This window comes from Heptranchias perlo, unplaced genomic scaffold, assembly GCF_035084215.1.
Source record: "Heptranchias perlo isolate sHepPer1 unplaced genomic scaffold, sHepPer1.hap1 HAP1_SCAFFOLD_53, whole genome shotgun sequence".
Taxonomy (NCBI): Eukaryota; Metazoa; Chordata; class Chondrichthyes; order Hexanchiformes; family Hexanchidae; genus Heptranchias; species Heptranchias perlo.
Window position 1 is genome coordinate 5244767 of NW_027139548.1, and position 18391 is coordinate 5263157.

At 41.6% G+C, this 18391-nt stretch overlaps 1 pseudogene; it reads right to left on the reverse strand.

The window, feature by feature from the left end:
- Nucleotides 1-16196: 16196 nt before the first annotated feature.
- Nucleotides 16197-18391, reverse strand: part of LOC137315041 (beta-1,3-galactosyl-O-glycosyl-glycoprotein beta-1,6-N-acetylglucosaminyltransferase 3-like) — a 34626-nt pseudogene continuing 32431 nt past the window's right edge.

Sequence of the window (18391 nt, forward strand, 5' to 3'; positions counted from 1 at the left end):
ATTTTCGGGTAGATGCCAGTGCTGAAGCTGTACTGGAACAGTTTGGCTAGAGGCGCGGCTAGTTTTGGAGCACAATTCTTGAGCACTACCGCCGATGGTGAACTGAACCTAACATTACTGGTGGTGACCCATCTCTAACATTACCAGTGGTTACCCAACACTAGCATTAATGGTGCTGACCCTACTCTAACATTACTGATGGTGATTCCAATCTAACATTACTGGTGGTGATGCTCGTCTAACATTACTGGTGGTGACCCTACTCTAACATTTCTCGTGGTGACGTTAATCTCACATTTCTGGTGGTCACCCTGCTCTAACATTATTGATTGTGATCCTACTCCAAGATTACTGATGGTGACCTTATTCCAACATTATTGTTCGTGATCCTACTCTACCTTTACTGGTCGTTCCCTTACTCTAACATTACCGACAAACTGAAATTTGCGCTCAAGCCGCTTCTCGATCGCCGATTTCCTGTTGGTAGACAACGGCGGCGTTCAAGTTGCCAGCTCTCTGATGCTGATTCCATGTGAGGTGGTGCATTTTGGCAGGAAGAATAAGGAGGTCGCATACTGCTTGATTAATTAGATTCTAAATGGGTTGGATAAGCAAAGGGATCTCGGGGTACAGATATATAAATGACCAAAAGTAGCGACGCAAGATAACAAGGCCATAAAAAAGGCAGACCAAGCACTGGGGCTCATTTCTTGCGGGATAGAATTGAAAAGCAGAGAAGTTATATTAAACTTGTGCAGAACCTTGTTTAGACTACATTTGGAATATTCCATACGGTTCTGGTATCCATCCTACAAAATTGTTTTTGAGGCATTGACTGATAAGATTCAGAAGGATGATGCCGGAACTGAGAGGATGCACTTATCAAGAGAGGCTGAGCGGGCCGAGGCACTTTTCGCTCGAGAAGAGAAGGCTGAGAGGTGAACTGATAGAGGTCTTTAAGGTAATGAAAGGGATTGATAGGTTAGACGGAGGTGACGATCTGGATTCTTTCCCCTCAGTCTGGTTCAGTAAAAACTGAAGTCGAATACATTTTAAAGTTCATCACAACTTTAATAGCAGGTCTCAGTCTGCAGCTTCAATTTAGATTCCTGAGAGAATCCGAACGATTCTAACAGAATAAGGAGACAAAGACAAAGACAAAAACTCATACCTTTATACAGATCGATAGGGGTTGGAACATCATTACACAAGAGTCAACACCAATCATAAGCCGGGCACAGGTTGCCATGCGAGGATACATTATTGCCGGCCAATCATAGATCGTCCATGTGCTGGCCATGTTGCTGTTAGACATCAAAGGGGTACTTCCTCACCTTCCAACTTGGAATGTTCTTCCCTGTTCCTTCTGTTCCTTATCTCCCAACCTGGAATGTCTTTCAACTTTGGCTAAGCTCGTTACCTATATTGATCTGCCATAAACATGGAGACATTCAGACCAGTCCTTGAATCACATCAAAGACTCTACATTGATAAGACCATGCAAACCTGCTGACTACGCAAACATATGGCCCAGCAGGAGTCCAGGCCACCTGTACCAATCTCAGTTACTAACTAATTAACCCTTTCTAACCATTTTGCATTCTGCTTCTTTGCCACGTAGGCATTTTAATGTTTTACCAAAAACTGACCACGTAGGGATTCTCATTCCCCCCTTTTATCATTTCATGTTAACCAATTATTACGGTGTTCACTGGTTCTGCAGGTTCTGCAGCGCAGCAACATTTAAGTAAGCAATAAACTATAAGAATTATAACAATGAATATGACTAGCCCTTGAACTAGAGAAGTCCCAATAGAACACAGACATGTTTCATCAATACGCCTTTGTACTCTTATCTGTTCTCAGGAACAGACTCCTTCTAAACATCTCTCAAGCAAGCTGCGAATGTCCTTGGTCAGCTAATCCTATTCATGTTAGTTTGAAAAGGCTAACATAGTCAAATATCTCATGGTGCTTTATATTTTGTTTCCAGCCTAACTAGACTGAATGGTACCTTTCAGACCATTTTACACCTGTGAATTGGTGCCCTCCCCATTATATCCCTTAATCCAAATTCTCCATACAATATCCCGTTAGATGCTGTACCTCATCTTAACCGGATTCTCTTCGTGTTGACCACCAGTCCGGGTGGAAGAGAGGCAGAGCATCTGATAATCCTATCAAACTATAATTGTCTTCCCTTTTACATGCACCTTACCCCAGCGGGTACTACTCCCGGTACAATTAAGATGTGTTCTGAGTTGAGACCACAGAGACAATGGGGCATTCTCACCCAGGCTCTGTTTTACTATCTTTGCCGAACCCTTCATCCTCTACTTCCATTTATTACATGCAATGAAAATCAAGAAGCACATTACAACAAACTGCATACGACTAATACATATGAAATTAATCTAATCCAAAGATGGATCTGTATATTCAGTCCCAAATTCCAGACGTCATTTCACCAGGTGGTGACTTTAATTTGGTCAATGTCATGCTTATGTTGTTATTGTCCTGTTGTTGGTTATAATAAACCTTCTGGGAGAGGCGTATCTCCATTCGCAATGCTTTCAAGTATTTAGGCAACAGGGGTGTCAGATACCCAAATGTGTCCTGATATGCTTTTAAGTCCTTTCTGACATTCTCAGAAACTTGTAAGGTGGTGAGGTTATGCCGGTGTATCTCTACCAGTTCCTCGGGTCCAATCCGAACCAGGACTTCAGAAATGGAGTAGAATTCTGGACTTAAAATATCACAAGTTAGATTGGCATATTTAAACGTTTTCAAATTAGTTGTAACACAATATTCGCCCTCTCCGGCATATGCCACTTAAGTGGGTTTTAGATCCGCCTCGAGGGCCTCCATGGTACAGTTAATATCCGGATTGGTAACGGTATTATTAAACCCAAACTTTACTTCTAGGCTGTGTCCAACACTATGTGGACATACAGTGACAACATGTCTCGTAACACATCCCTTTAATTTTGTTCCAGCCAATCAGCTTAAATATACGTCCTCTAGTTCTTGAACCCTCTGCTCGGGGAAACATGTACTTCCTGTCTACTTTATCTGGGCCCCTCATAATCTTGTAATTTTGTATCCATCGTGCGGATATCTTCTAAATATTGTTTCTCCCAATTTTATTGTTAACTGATGGGAACCTAACCCGGAATTTTGGAAATCCAAATTACTGTGTCCCTCTTTACTTTAATTTCAGTCCTTTTGATTGATACCAGTGTTTCCTGACTGTTTCATTAATTAGTTGGTTTCTCTATGGACCATGTGTCAGTGCCTTGTTTAAAAGGATTTCTGACTCGCCTGGACCACATTACCCATTTTCCTGTTGTGCTGTTGTCAATTAACTGAGCCTGTCTGAGACTCATTCCTCACTGTATCTTCTTCATGTATCTCCGCATACTAGCAGCATCAAATAGGAATGAGCTTAGTGTTCTTGGATATTAACTTTCTGCTGGCCAGTCTCTTCTTCCTCATGGTATTTCCGAACATTTTCCATGGCACACATCATATGTCCTGTAGGATTCAGTCCTGTAAAAGCAACTGGTTTGTTTAAAGAGTGGTTGCAATAGCTCACCAGGCCATAGGCCTTAGTAATCATGTTCTTCATCCTGATCTCCGTTTCAGATGATGGCAACATACATTTGTATATTTTATGTCCACTGTAGCCATTCTTAGATTTTCAGGTTATATTATCAAAAAGATCAGGGGTGTCTAGAGTGCTTATCTCCCCCTGCATGGTCCCGATGTCAGGGTTGTGGCCAGGCTATTGAGTGTAGTTTTCTCATTATTCATTATAGTCAAGGACACAAATATCTCCACGAGAAAGCTATCAATTTACTATTCTCAACTACACTTTCCTGACTTCCACTAGATTGTATATTTATGCCAGATTGATTTTTTTATCATGCCCAATTCAATGACTTTAGAGAAATTCCCATTTGGTGCAATTTCTCTGTTTCTTACTTCAATTCTCAATCACTTCCTCTCATCCAATTTTACATAACCCATTATATTACCTATCATGAGCCCTGGAGGAACGTTACTGTCCGATACAATATTTACAGTCCGGTCCAATATCCCAAAATTTATTCATCTTACGTAATTTTTCTTGAACCGCTTTACATTTCCCAAAATATCCCACTACATTGTGCCCGAGTCCCTTCTCTAATTTCACAATTATCCCAACTTGAGAGCAGTATTGTTGGACTGACAGGACTTGTCAATGTAAAATTTTCTTCCCTCTCGAAAAGAATTATTCTTTGATACACCGCATTCAATAGGAACCATTTAGACTGGACTTCCTTTATTTTAAAATATAATTTGATTATCCCCTTAAATTACAAGTATTTTTTTTCCTTTCTCGAGGGCTCAAATAGCAACTTATATAAATTTGTCTAATGAATTCCAATTTCAGAAACAAATTATGTCCAGGCTTTGTGGTTTTATAGTAGAGATGAAGTGCTTGTAATTACTTTTGGATGCAACTCCCACATCTCCCCACCTCGAGCACTCTGTCTCGGAAGACAATAAATAGATTAAAACAAAACAAATCAAAATGTTTAAAGAAAGAAGAGAATCAGGTTGATATCACCAGGCTGTGACATTTGGTATCCGCTGATGTCTGCAGCTAAAGTCTTAAATCTTTAACACCACTGGATCGTTTCCTGCACCAAATTTCTCCAGCAAAGGTTGCACCGTAACTTTGTAACTACTCTTGGTAATCCTGCACCATCAACACTCACGTGGTCCCCCAAAAAATACCAGGGTCACCTGTTTTAAAAGAAAGAGAGAATCAATTGCGTCTCTTCTTGAGAGCCCAAGTGATTAATTTGTCAAATCTTCATTTATTATTTATTTATCCAAAGGAATAATCCCTTTACCCGAAACAAATTCAGAAAACAAAACAGGAGAAAGAAATTGCCTGGTCCGAGAAATTTTGAAGGTGGAAACTTAATCTCAAAGGGAGAAGGATCAAGTTACTCCTACCACAAGAGCAAGTTAATATTAACACCTTCCATCCCAAAAAGCCAGGCTGTCATGCCAAGAGCAGTTCAAACAGATAGAAATGACCCAGTTTGTTGAGAACTGTCTGAGGCTTGCCCAGAACACAGGTGAACATGAGGTAATAATTGGTATAGGTTATGTTAGTAAAATTGTCCCAATCACTCGGAAATGCCAAAGGCAACAATTGACTGAGATATAAGTTTTCACGCTACAGTGAAAAATTGATAAGAAAGGAATGTAAAACAAATCCTATGAAAAGGAAGTCCATTACTTGAGTTATGTACTGACACAGGGTACTAAACACCTATCAGTTTTACCCTGCCACAGTATGATAAGGAAGTTTTGACAAGTTCTGGGGCTATTCAATTTTATTTGAAATTAATAGTAGAATACAAGATCTGACCAAAGAGGGGAGACCTTCCCTGACAAATTATATAACTCGCATTGAGAATGCTAAGAAAACTCAACAATTAGATCAAGACCTCCTAACTCAAGTGTTAAAACAAAGAGCGACATGGAATGGAGGTGGACATCGTAAAAAGAGATAGGCAAATATGGAGACGTAAAGATCTGTGATAAGTGATATAGCAACTGCCTTTGCCTCAGTTGTAAACACCATTGATTTGACAACATTAGATCAAAAGGTCAGAGATTTAGGGCCTCGCATTAAAGATATATTAAAAGATAAATGAAAATACAGATAAGGAATTGTCTGAGGATCAAATGCTGACCATATATTTGCAAAGGATAGCTACAGTGCTAGAAACACATGCCCAAACCATTAATAAATTAATAAAAGAGGAATATAACGTATCTTAGCAGGCGGCTGCTAATGATACCTGCTTAATGTGGTTACATCTTGAAAACACAGAGATTAGGACTTGGAGTTAGAAATGCCAGCCTGCAGCCCTGCGTACATCTGTATGTGGGAGAGACAGTGTTTATTTCAGACAGGCTGCGTGCTTCAGAGAGAGAGCGAGAGAGGGACTAGGCCCACACCACCGACAAAAAAAAACACTGATCAAGACAGGCTTTTTAAAGGGACAGTACACTTAAACAACAAAACCTTTCTTTTTCGGGTCTCTGTCTTTTAAACATTTGTCTAGTAACTTAATTCTATCCATTTTTTTTACAGTACTGTCTCCATAAAGCAATTAGTTCTTGGGCTGTGGTACCTCTGTTATTTTTCCACATTAATTCCTGAGCCTTTTTGGCGGCATCTAAGTTTTTAGTTCCTCCCAATGGCCATTGACATTCCCCAGTCTTTTATTCTTATTCAACTAGTCAACACAACCGTATTATCGCCACTCAGTTGCTTATTACAGAATTTGAGGACGGTACTGATGCTTGTGCCTCACAATCCGAACTGCCCTTGGTCCCGAAGCCCACTTCAGGGTCCTGACCTTCGCGTGGGGGATTTCCGCTCTTAACAACCAGTCTAAGGCTGCGCGTTGAGACAGGCACTTCCTTCTGTAGTCGATCAGCACAAGCAATCAGTTCCCGTTCATACCCAATCCCCAGGGACTCGAAGTTCCCGTTCATACCCAATCACCAGGAATTCGAACCCTGACTCAGTGATATTTTGATCAATAGTTCCGTTTATATCCAATCACCAGGAACTTAAACCCTGACTACCCTCAGTGATATTAACCTACCGCTTACAAGTTATTCACTCAGTCGGAGCTGACCCTCAGTGATATTCGACCACTGACCTCTTCCTGCAATTTCTGTGTATTCGCCAGACTGACCTGAATCTTGTAAGGACGTCACACGAGTGTTAGCGATCGGACGATTCGTCGTCAGACTGATGGATTGGAGGAAAACCGACATAGTAAATTAAGACCACTGACATCGGGGCGCCATTTCCTTCCTCCGTGTCTGAGACAATCCGCCTCTCACTCCGCGAACTCTCGGTGAACGACCGTTAAGATGCCCGTACGGGCCACCAAATGACGATCTGGATTCTTTCCCCTCAGTCTGGTTCAGTAAAAACTGAAGTCGAATACATTTTAAAGTTCATCACAACTTTAATAGCAGGTCTTAGTCTGCAGCTTCAATTCAGATTCCTGAGAGAATCCGAACGATTCTAACAGAATAAGGAGACAAAGACAAAGACAAAAACTCATACCTTTATACAGATCGATAGGGGTTGGAACATCATTACACAAGAGTCAACACCAATCATAAGCCGGGCACAGGTTGCCATGCGAGGTTACATTATTGCCGGCCAATCATAGATCGCCCATGTGCTGACCATGTTGCTGTCAGACATCAAAGGGGATACTTCCTCACCTTCCAACTTGGAATGTTGTTCCCTGTTCCTTCTGCTCCTTATCTCCCAACCTGGAATGTCTTTCAACTTTGGCTAAGCTCGTTACCTAAATTGATCTGCCATAAACATGGAGACATTCAGACCAGTCCTTGAATCACATCAAAGACTCCACATGGATAAGACAATGCAAACCTGCTGACTACGCAAACATATGGCCCAGCAGGAGGCCAGGCCACCTTTACCAATCTCAGTCACGAACTAATTAACCCTTTCTAACCATTTTGCATTCTGCTTCTTTGCCACGTAGGCATTTTAATGTTTTACCAAAAACTGACCACGCAGGGATTCTCAGAGGGAAAACGTTCCCAACTTGTGGGGCAGTCCAAAACTAGGGGCCATAAACATCAGATGGTCACCAATAAATCAAATAAGGAATTCAGGAGAAACCACTTTCCCCAGAGAGTGGTGGGAATGTGGAACTCGCAGTGACAAGAAATAGTTGAGGCGATTAGAATAGATGTCTTTAAGAGGGAGCTGGATAAACAAATGAGGGGAAAAGGAGCAGAAGGATTTGCTGATAGAGTGAGATGAAGTCAGGTGGAAGGAGGCTCGTGTGGAGCATTGCGTTTTGCCAAGTGGAAATAAAAATCCCGAGAGATATGGTACCTTATCGAAGACCTTTTTAAAATCCAAGTGTATTAACTCCAATGTTTTACCCTTCCCTATTCTTTCTGTTACTTTTTCAATAATTTAACATCGTTGTTCTATCGTGACCGCCCCTTTTGAAATCCGTGCTGACGACTCGTTATTTTTATTTTCGGTTTCTGGATGTTTTTCTCTTTCATCCTTGAGTAAACATCTTATTATCTTTCCCACCACCGATGTTAAGCTAACTGCTCTCTGGTTCCTGGTATCACCAATTACGGACATCTCAATAAACTATTGCTTATTCTTTCGAAGTTGGAGGTGTATCTGATGATGAATATGATCAGTGCCCTTATTGCCGTTGCCAATCCGATCCTGCTTTCCATTATTTGCGGAATTGGAGCGCACACATTCTCTGCCCTTCTTGAGGTGTCTGCGATTCTTGTCCCATTACTGTGGCTGTAAACACAGAATTGAAATTTTAATCCATGACTAACAGTTGCAAATCCGGAAAAAACTCCATCAGCGCCTGTTCCAGTTTATTTTAACTTAGAATAAACAGCACAGGAACCGGCCATTCGGCCTAACAGGTCTGTGTTGGTGTTTATGCTCCACACCAGCCTTCTCCCACCGCTCTCCATCAAACTCTATCGGCATATCGTTCTCTTCCTTTCTCCCTCGTGTGTTTACACAGCTTCCTCTTGAATGCACCTCTGATAATCGCCCCAACCATCCCATGTGGTGGCGAGTTCCACATTCTCACCACTCTCTGGGTGACGTCGTTTCTCCTGATTATTTTATTGCATTTATTTGTGACTATCTTATATTTACGGCCACCAATTTGTAACTATTACCCACTCAATGCATTTTGCTGGAGAAATAATCCATTTGTATTATGTAACTGTCCTCCACTTACTGCAAATTTGCTGGAGAAATGACCTTGCTTTTATCGGGAGATTCTAGTTTCGGTCATGAGTTCTGTTTGCTGTAGTTTGCAGTGATTCTTTTAAAATAGACACTGTAGACTGTTTGATGTAGTCCACTGTTTAAACAGGCTCTGTTTGCTCAGTAAATAGATATTGTTTGCTGTAAAATACACACTTTGCTGTGTGTCCTGCCGGAAATCCCGCATGCCTCCAACTCATTGGCTGAAACGATGGTGTGAATAGACACTCTGGCTACTCTTTGATATGCCCTGCTACTTCCCCAGTATTTTTCAGGTCTGGACCTCAGAAACGCCGCCTTGGATGTTCAAAGATGGAAGAAGGCGAGTAACCTCGCCAGCCTGCCAAACCTGACAACACGCCCCACTCCTAACTACCGCCAGTCTGAAGAGGCAAACGGCTCTCAGCCAGAAACAATAAGAGAAGTGCTGAGCATCCTGATCTGGGTCGGGTAGAGGTCAGATTGTGGATAAGGGGTCAGGTAGAGAAGAAGGGGACAGATTGGGAAGAACGGGTCAGATTGAGGAGAAGGGGCCAGATTGGGAAGAACGGGTCAGATTGAGGAGAAGGGGCCAGATTGAGGTGAAGGTATCAGATTGAGGAGAAGGGGACAGATTGGGAAGAACGCGTCAGGTTGAGGAAAAGAGATCAGATTGCGGAGAAGTGATCAGAGTGGGGAGAAGGTGTCAGATTGGGGAGAATGTCTCAGATTGCGGAGAAGGTGTCAGATTGGAGAGAAGGTGTCAGATTGAGGAGAAGTTGTCAGATTGGGGAGAAGGGGCTGGATTGAGGAGTAGGGGTCAGATTGAGGAGAAGGGACAGATGAGGTTTGAAGAGGCTCGTTGCAGGTTGTTTGCGGTTGGAGTGTCGTATGTTTATGATGGAATGACCTGAGAAGTGGCGTTGCAGCTGAGGCAATTTTGTGACGTGACGTGTGTTGACAGGGCAGCTGTAAGTATATAGTGAGGGGACTGTAAGCTGTGAGCGTGAAGTGAACGGAATGTAATTCTCTATCACAGCAAGTCAGGGTCGCTGTGATTCTTTCGCTTCAAAAATTGGCCGTATGGTTGACAGTGAGGAGGAAAGCTGTCGACTGTCGGAAGATTTCAATGGACTGGTCAGGTAAGCAGAAAAGTGGCAAATGGAATTCAACCCAGAGAAGTGTGAGGGCATGTAATTGGGGAGGGTGAACAAGGCAAGGGAACACACAATAAATGGGAGCATACTGATGAGGTGTAGAGGAACAAAGGGAGCTTGGAGCGCATGTCCACAGATCCCTGAAGGTAGCAGGACACGAAGATAAAGTGATTTAAAAGGCATACGGGAAACTTTCCTTTGTTCGCCGAGGCGGAGAATATCAGATGACAGAGGTTATGCTCGAACTGTATTAAATAATGCTGAGGCCAATGAGTCCTGCGTACATTTCTGGTCACCACAATACAGGAAATATGTGTTTGCAATAGAGAGGGTACAGAGGAGATTGACGAGGATGTTGCCAGGGCTGGAGAATTTTAGCTGTGGGAAAATATTGGATAGGCTGGGTTGTTTTCTTAGGAACAAATGAGGCTGATGGGAGATTTAATTGATGTATATAAAATAATGATGGGTGCAGATAGAGTGGATCGGAAGGACCTATTTCCCATAGTAGACGGGTCAGTGGCCAAAGGGCAAAGATTTAAAAGGGAGTTGAGGAGAATCTTTATCACCAAGAGCGTGGTTAGGGTCTGGAACTCACTGCCTGAAAGGATGGGAAGGCAGAAACCCTCAACTCATTGAAAAAGTCCTTGGATGTGCACTTGACGTGCCGGAACCGACAGGGGGACAGAGCAAGTGCTGGACAGTGGGATGAAGCTCGATCGCTCTTTTACGGCCGGCACAGACGCCATGGGCAGAATGGCTTCATTCTCTGCAGTGATGATTGTATGATTAAACTGCCACTCAATTTACACATTAAAGCATCATTAAACGCTAGGCAGTTAAAGTCTACCGCCCAAAAAAATATAAATATCACTCAGCTGCATGATCATTCATTGAACAGCAGCTGCTTAAGGTATTCAGGGATGAGTAAAAAGAAACACACTGGCACAAACATAGCTTCTTTACCAGTTTCAAAATGCTGGAAATATTACCCGAACCCTAAACCTAACCCCTGTTCATTCGGCTTTCATTCTATGCATTTCTCATTCTATCAGCGATTCATGATTATTTCTGCTGGAGATTAAACAGATGATGTTATAACTGGCCAGGCAAAAAGGTGAATTTACAGGACAACAACTAGAATTTAAAGATTAAATGAAGAAGTGAATTTACAGGATAACATCTAAAGATTAATGATTAAATCAAAAGGTGAATTTACAGGACAACATCTAAAAATTAGTGATTAAATGAAAAGGAGAATTTACAGGACAACATCTAAAGATTAATGATTAAATGAAAAGGTAAATTTACAGGACAACATCTAAAAATTAGTGATTAAATGAAAAGGAGAATTTACAGGACAACATCTAAAAACTAGTGATTAAATGAAAAGGAGAATTTACAGGACAACATCTAAAGATTAGTGATTAAATGAAAAGGAAAATTTACAGGACAACATCTAAAGATTAATGATTAAATGAAAAGGTAAATTTACAGGACAACATCTAAAGATTAATGATTAAATCAAAAGGTGAATTTACAGGACAACATCTAAAGATTAATGATTAAATGAAAAGGAGAATTAACATGATAACATCTAGAGTTTAAAAAGTAAACGAAAAGTTGAATGACAGGCCAACAACTAGAATTTAAAGATTGAATGAAAAGTTGAATATACAGGACAACATTTAGAATTGAAAGATCCAATGAAAAGGTGTATTTACAGGACAACATCAAGAATTTAAGGTTTAATTGAACAAGTGAATTTACAGGACAAGGACTAGAATTGAAAGATTAAATGAAAAGGTGAATTCACAGGACAACAACCAGAATTTAACGTTTAGATTAAAAGGTTAATTTGCATTAGAACTTGAATCTAAAGTTTAAATGAAAAGCTGAATTTGCAGGACAACAGTTGGAATCTAAAGATTAAATAAAAAGGTGAATTTACAGGACAACTACTAGAATCTAAAGATTAAATGAAAAGATGAGTTTACAGGACAACAACTCGAATTCAAAAAGGCCAATGAAGCAGAAATGTCACGTGTTTGCCACAAACATTTGTTGTTTCATTTCCTGGAAGTGAATCCTGGAGCCAGATACCAATTTGTGTGAAGATCCTGATCAAAAGGCCGAAACTGTGACTCATTAACTGGAGACTGTCTGGCGGATATTACAATCATTGCTCTGTTGCAATTGTATAAATTCAGGCCAATAAGGAATAGATTGGAGTCACAAAAGGCCTGATACTGAGGTTAATAGAGCCGGGATCAGAATGCAGTTAAATTATACAGAGTTAGAATCGGGATAAACAAACAGCCAATGTTCGAAAGGGAAGATAATTCCAAACATTTAAAGTTTCAACTCAGTGAGTTCACTGTGTCCTTCCGTCTGCTCTTTGATCCCAATAAACTCACATTAACCACTGAGAGTTAAATGTGTCCTTCCCTCTGCTGTTTGATCCTAATAAACTCACAACAATCTATGAGCGTTCACTGTGTCCTTCCCTCTGCTGTTTGATGCAAATAAACTCACATCAATCTGTGAGAGTTCACTGTGTCCTTCCCGCTGCTGTTTGGTCCCAATAAACTCACAGCATTCGGTGAAAGTTCACTGTGCCCTTCCCTTTGCTTTTTGATCCAAATAAACATACAGCTATCTATGCCACTTGCTATCTTTACGTTCCGATAATTAAGAAATATTATGGTGATCAATAAAATCAAAATGAGTACACGGAACTGATACCGTCAACAGAACGCAAGTTCTCTCCGTGGTCTTCTGAACCAGAGATGGAAGAGCTCGGGGAAATGTAATGACTGTTATCACACAGCGAATTAATGACCTTTAGAGTCATAGAGTCATAGAGTTATACAGCACGGATAGAGGCCCTTCGGCCCATCGTGTCCGCGCCGGCCATCAGCCCTGTCTACTCTCATCCCATATTCCAGCATTTGGTCCGTAGCCTTGTATGCTATGGCATTTCAAGTGCTCATCCAAATGCTTCTTGAATGTTGTGAGGTTTCCTGCCTCCACAACCCTTTCAGACAGTGAGTTCCAGACTCCAACCACCCTCTGGGTGAAAAAGTTCTTTCTCAAATTCCCTCCAAACCTCCCGCCATTTACCTTGAATCTATGTCCCCTTGTTATAGAACCCTCAACGAAGGGAAAAAGCTCCTTAGTATCCATCCTATCTGTGCCCCTCATAATTTTGTACACCTCAATCATGTCCCCCCTCAGCCTCCTCTGCTCCAAGGAAAACAAACCCAATCTTCCCAGTCTCTCTTCATAGCTGAAGCGCTCCAGCCCTGGTAACATCCTGGTGAATCTCCTCTGCACCCTCTCCAAAGCGATCACATCCTTCCTGTAGTGCGGCGACCAGAACTGCACACAGTACTCCAGCTGTGGCCTAACCAGTGTTTTATACAGCTCCATCATAACCTCCTTGCTCTTATATTCTATGCCTCGGCTGATAAAGGCAAGTATCCCATATGCCTTCTTTACCACCTTATCTACCTGTTCCGCCGCCTTCAGGGATCTGTGAACTTGCACACCAAGCTAAAAGATCAATAATTCATGCGAACAATTCAGATTCAATGTGACCGTGTGTGATTCAGATCGAGCTCTGCTCTAGAGAACAGGGCAGTGAGGGATTGTACTCATCAATCGTGTTTATGCCTGTGATGAGGAAATGATGTTTACCCAAGGTGTGTTCATTGATGTGCAGAACTCACAACACTAACTTCCCCTGGAACTTGAACTGGTATCAAGATCCACAGCACAAGGTAAGGACCTGGAATATAGTAAGCTCGATTATTATCTTTTATTTTAACGGAATGGACGCATCGCCGTTTATTTGTGCAGTAATTCGATGTTATTGAAAAGTTGTTGGATCAGGTAAGAAAGGATTGTTTTTTTTAAATAAAATAACTTAATGGAAGCAGCGCCATTTCACAGAAAAAAACTTCCAAATGCAAACTCAAACGCTAAAATTCTACTGTTGTACGTCATATTCAAATGTAATTCTTGTTTGTGACACGTTTATGATCAAAAAGTTAGAGGTCGAGGCTTTTCAACAAAATACAGAATCCGTCATCATCACCGAAATCCAATGTTTCCAGCTCCGGGAGGTTTACGCTTTGACCCGCAGTGACCTCAGGATGCGAGGGCTTCTTGGTGCCAAACCGTGGCAAAGGCCTCCGTTTTGCCAAGCGGAGTAACCGCTATCACTTTATCATTTAACTCTTGTATTTGTGTAAAGTCGGACGAGGATTGAAACACCACCCGAACTGAATGTCGGTGAGCAGGTTATTGCTGAGTGAATGTTGCTTGATGGCGCTATTGATGAGTCCATCCATCACTTTGCTTATCATTGTGAGGTGGCTGGTGGGGCGGTAACTTGTTGGATTCAGTCCGTCCATAATTTTGTGGCTAGGACATAGCTGAACATAACAAAAACATTTATCTAAAGAGCAAAAATTCCACTTGTACTGTCAAGCAACCATAGTCAACACGTGAGGTAAGGCTCAATATAAAGCTGAAGGAAGTGACTCACACAAATGTAAAAAAAGCGGTAATTCAGGGGACTGGGAAAATATAGAAAACAACCAAGGGGCACAAAGAAAATATTAAGAGCTGCAGAAAGGGAATACGAAACAAAACATGCAAGTTATCGAACGGCTAGTAGTAAAAATATATTAGGAGCAAGAAAGTAGCTGAAAAAGAGGTGGGTCCATTAAAGGCAGACAAATGTGATTCGGTAATAGCTTACAAGGGAATAGCGGATTTATTCAACAAACACATTGCATCCATTTTCGCAGTAGAGGAAGAGGACAAAATACCAGTGATATGAGGGAAACTAAAAATAAATCAAAGGGAGTAAACTACTTTATTCATAATGATAAATGGAGAAAATGATGGGACTCAGGATAGATAAATCTCCAGAAGCTGATGGTTTCCACAAAGGGGATTTAGAAGAAGTAGGGGTGGGAATTGCAGCTGCATTAGTTGTAATCTTTCAAAGCTCTCTTCATTTTGGAATTGTGCCATCAGACGGGGAAATTAAGATGGGTGAGATAGTGAAACCAGGTAATTATATGCCTGTCAGTTTAACATCGGTTGAGGGGGAGTTACTAAAATCGGTCATTAAGGATAGAGTGAGAGAGCATTTGAGCAAATATGAACTGAACAGAGAGAACCAGCATGGCTTTTTTTAAGGTAACACAGGTCTGACTGATCTAATTTAATTGTTTAAGGAGCTCACTTATAAAGTAGACAAAAGGGTATCTATGGAATTTTTCGATGTGGAGTTCCAGAAAACATTTGATAAGTTTCCTCACAAAAATAATTGGCAACAATATGAGCGCATGGAATTGGAGGCAGCCTTTGCACTTGGGTTAGAAATTGTTAGGGAGGTAGGTTTCATAATTTGTCTTGTATTCCCTTGATTATGGAAGATTGAGGGGAGAGGTGTTCAAAAAGTTAAAGGGAGTGGATAGGGTGGGTCGAGAGAAATTATTTCCTTGAACGGGCAAATATCCTTCAGAGGTACGATGGGCCGAATGTCTTCCTCCTGGGCAGTAAAAGTCTGTGACTTTTAAATTCATTATTCTGTCGATTGCAGACTTTCACTGTAACACGTGATTCACCTCCACAGTTGCTTCAATCCACAGCAACACTGCCTGATCCTAATTTTCACACAGGCAAAGCTGCATCCATGCAGCCCCAAATTACAGTCCTATTCATGGCAATGTTTCAGTTTGAACGATGGATGCAGGAACTATTGCAGTCCTATTGGTTACAGTGTTCCAGTTTGAACGATTGTTGCAGCCACGATTACAGTCCCCTTTGTTAAAATGTTTCAATTGGAGCGATTGATGCAACCACGATTACAATCCCATTATTTGCAATGTTCCAGTTTGAACGATTGATGCAACCACTATTACAGTCCCATTAGTTACTATGCTCTCGTTGGAATTAATTATACATCCGCTGTCATGGTCATATTGATTACAATGATCCTCTTTGAGCTAACGATAGATCCCCTGTTATTTGTTTTTGTTTAGGTGTAACAGATCCCCCCATTATTATTCAGCACATTGCTTCATCATAAATACTTATCGATTCGCTGCGACAGCCCTGCCTTCTGCCTGGGGACTATATCTCCCCATTCACTGTTAACTTCCTGTTCCGTGAATCGCTCTATGTGGAACATATTCCTCCATACATTGCACAGCTGTGTTGTCCACTTCAGGGTCAAACTTGTTGGTGAACAAGGGTTTCTGTTGGAAGATCCAGTGCAGATCTGCAGAAGCGTAAACACAGACTTGATGGCGGTACCTTCCTGTACAAGGCGGATATAAGGCACCTTTCTCAACATCACCAGCCTCAAAAGACCACTTCACTGCTCGAGTTAGAATTGGTGGGTCACCCCTACGGTGCCTGGGAGTGTCTTGAATGGAGCCGGGTACCTCGGGCATTCTCTGCAGTGTCGCCCAGATATGTTGATCGGGGCTGTAGGTCTCCTCCGACCACTTGAAAAACACCTTGATTTCCGATTTCACAAATAAATTACTCACAAATTCTCTGGTGACCATAATGTATGCGGCCCCCACAAACATGGGGCTGCGTATGGGAGGGGGGCTCTTCTCTCGATCTGTTAAGGCCACAGTTCCACGGATATCATAATGAAACTTCCATCGTCTCTGAAAGTCAAGAAAAGAGCAATCATTTCTCATTTTCCAACGTCATCCTATTTTTTTTCAACCGCAACATAACTAACTGCAGTATCGATTAATAATAAATTTAGACTTTAGATAATGTTTATTTGCTTTTATAAATTTTGCATATAAAATTCTGATACATAGAGCAGCTCAAATGAGGAAATCTAGCAGAAATGATAAGGTGGAGGCTCACTGCACAGCTACTAATGGCCGATTGAAGGGAAATGATATGTGAGATGTCAGCAGATTAGGTCAGATTGGTTATTTAGAATTGCTCTGGTCACCCACAAGTATGGAATTTAGACAGGTGAAATAAAATAAGCCAATCAACAATCGCATCTGAAAGAAAAGTGTGTCAAGGCTTTGAAAACAATGTATTAAGCAGCAAATGATCATCTGCCAGTTGCCTGGGAAGAAGGCCCAATACGATGAATATGAAGTTATTCTTCTATTGTTCTACATCTTCCTATGTTGCTATGTTCCTATGAAGTTATCCTTCGATTCTCGTGCCCAAACCGAGTGATTTCAAACATACGATTTGGGGCATGACGCCGCCGAACTCGAGGTTCAAGTCAGCACTTGACTCTCCAATGCAGTGAAGCAGGAGATGTGAGACCACCGGCAGGAGGTAATGTCACACCCCTTGTGCTTCAGGTAACGTGTGGTGTCACTGCAGTTTGATGATGAGCAAGTTCCAATCATCCACTCCTTCAAATATCCATTCAGTTCCTTTTGATTACATATAACCGCTTCCACTGCCCCCCTTTGGCGGCTGGGCAGACATGAAGCTGGCGCATTTACCTGTTTATATCCCGGTGGAGGGTCCGAATCTATCACATTTGAGCCGTTCATGGCCATTGGACTGTTCACCATCTCTCGGTTGGTTTTCGTTGGAAAGTCTTGTCCACACACATTGATGAGATATCTCCACGGGACTGAGCTCCTCAGCAGCTCTTCCATGCAATTCAGATCAGACTGAACCTGGACCATGACGCGTACGTCACCGTCTCTAATTTACTGACATTACTGAAACAAGAGGCGATGGCCTGGACGGCCGAGTGAAACTGTTTTGGAGACTTCCTGTCCACGTGGACGCAGTACGCATTCTGAGGAGCGTAAATGTTTCTTAAGAGCCTCTCAAACATCTCGATCTTTTCATAGATCACCATCGAATAGGCCAGAGGGAAATCGCGTTCCTCGGTGCTTAAGGAGAAAGTGTTGTATTTGCGGTTTTTAACAAAAGAATCGCAGTCTCGGGTCATTCTTAAGTAATCGATTTCAGTGAAGACGTTGTGTTTGTTTGCGATTGTAATCGAATTGATAAGAGCTTTTACAATGGATTCCGGGTCACCGCTAATTATCTTCCAGCAACTCGAGTTCATTTCTGACAGATCGAGAGATGCATTTCGCTCATCATAACCTGCTTTTAGTTTAACTAGTTTCCAATAGTTCACCAACAGATTTCCTCTCCGGGAAAATATCCACCAAGAAAAGTCACAGCGAGTCCGCACAGGGTTGACATCAGTACCGCCCGCCTGTAAGAACACCATGCCAATATCATCATTGCCCTTTCACGAGTATTTAAAACGTAAATCTGTGATCCGATTTCCAGATATAATTCTTATGCAAATATAAACTTTGAGGAATTG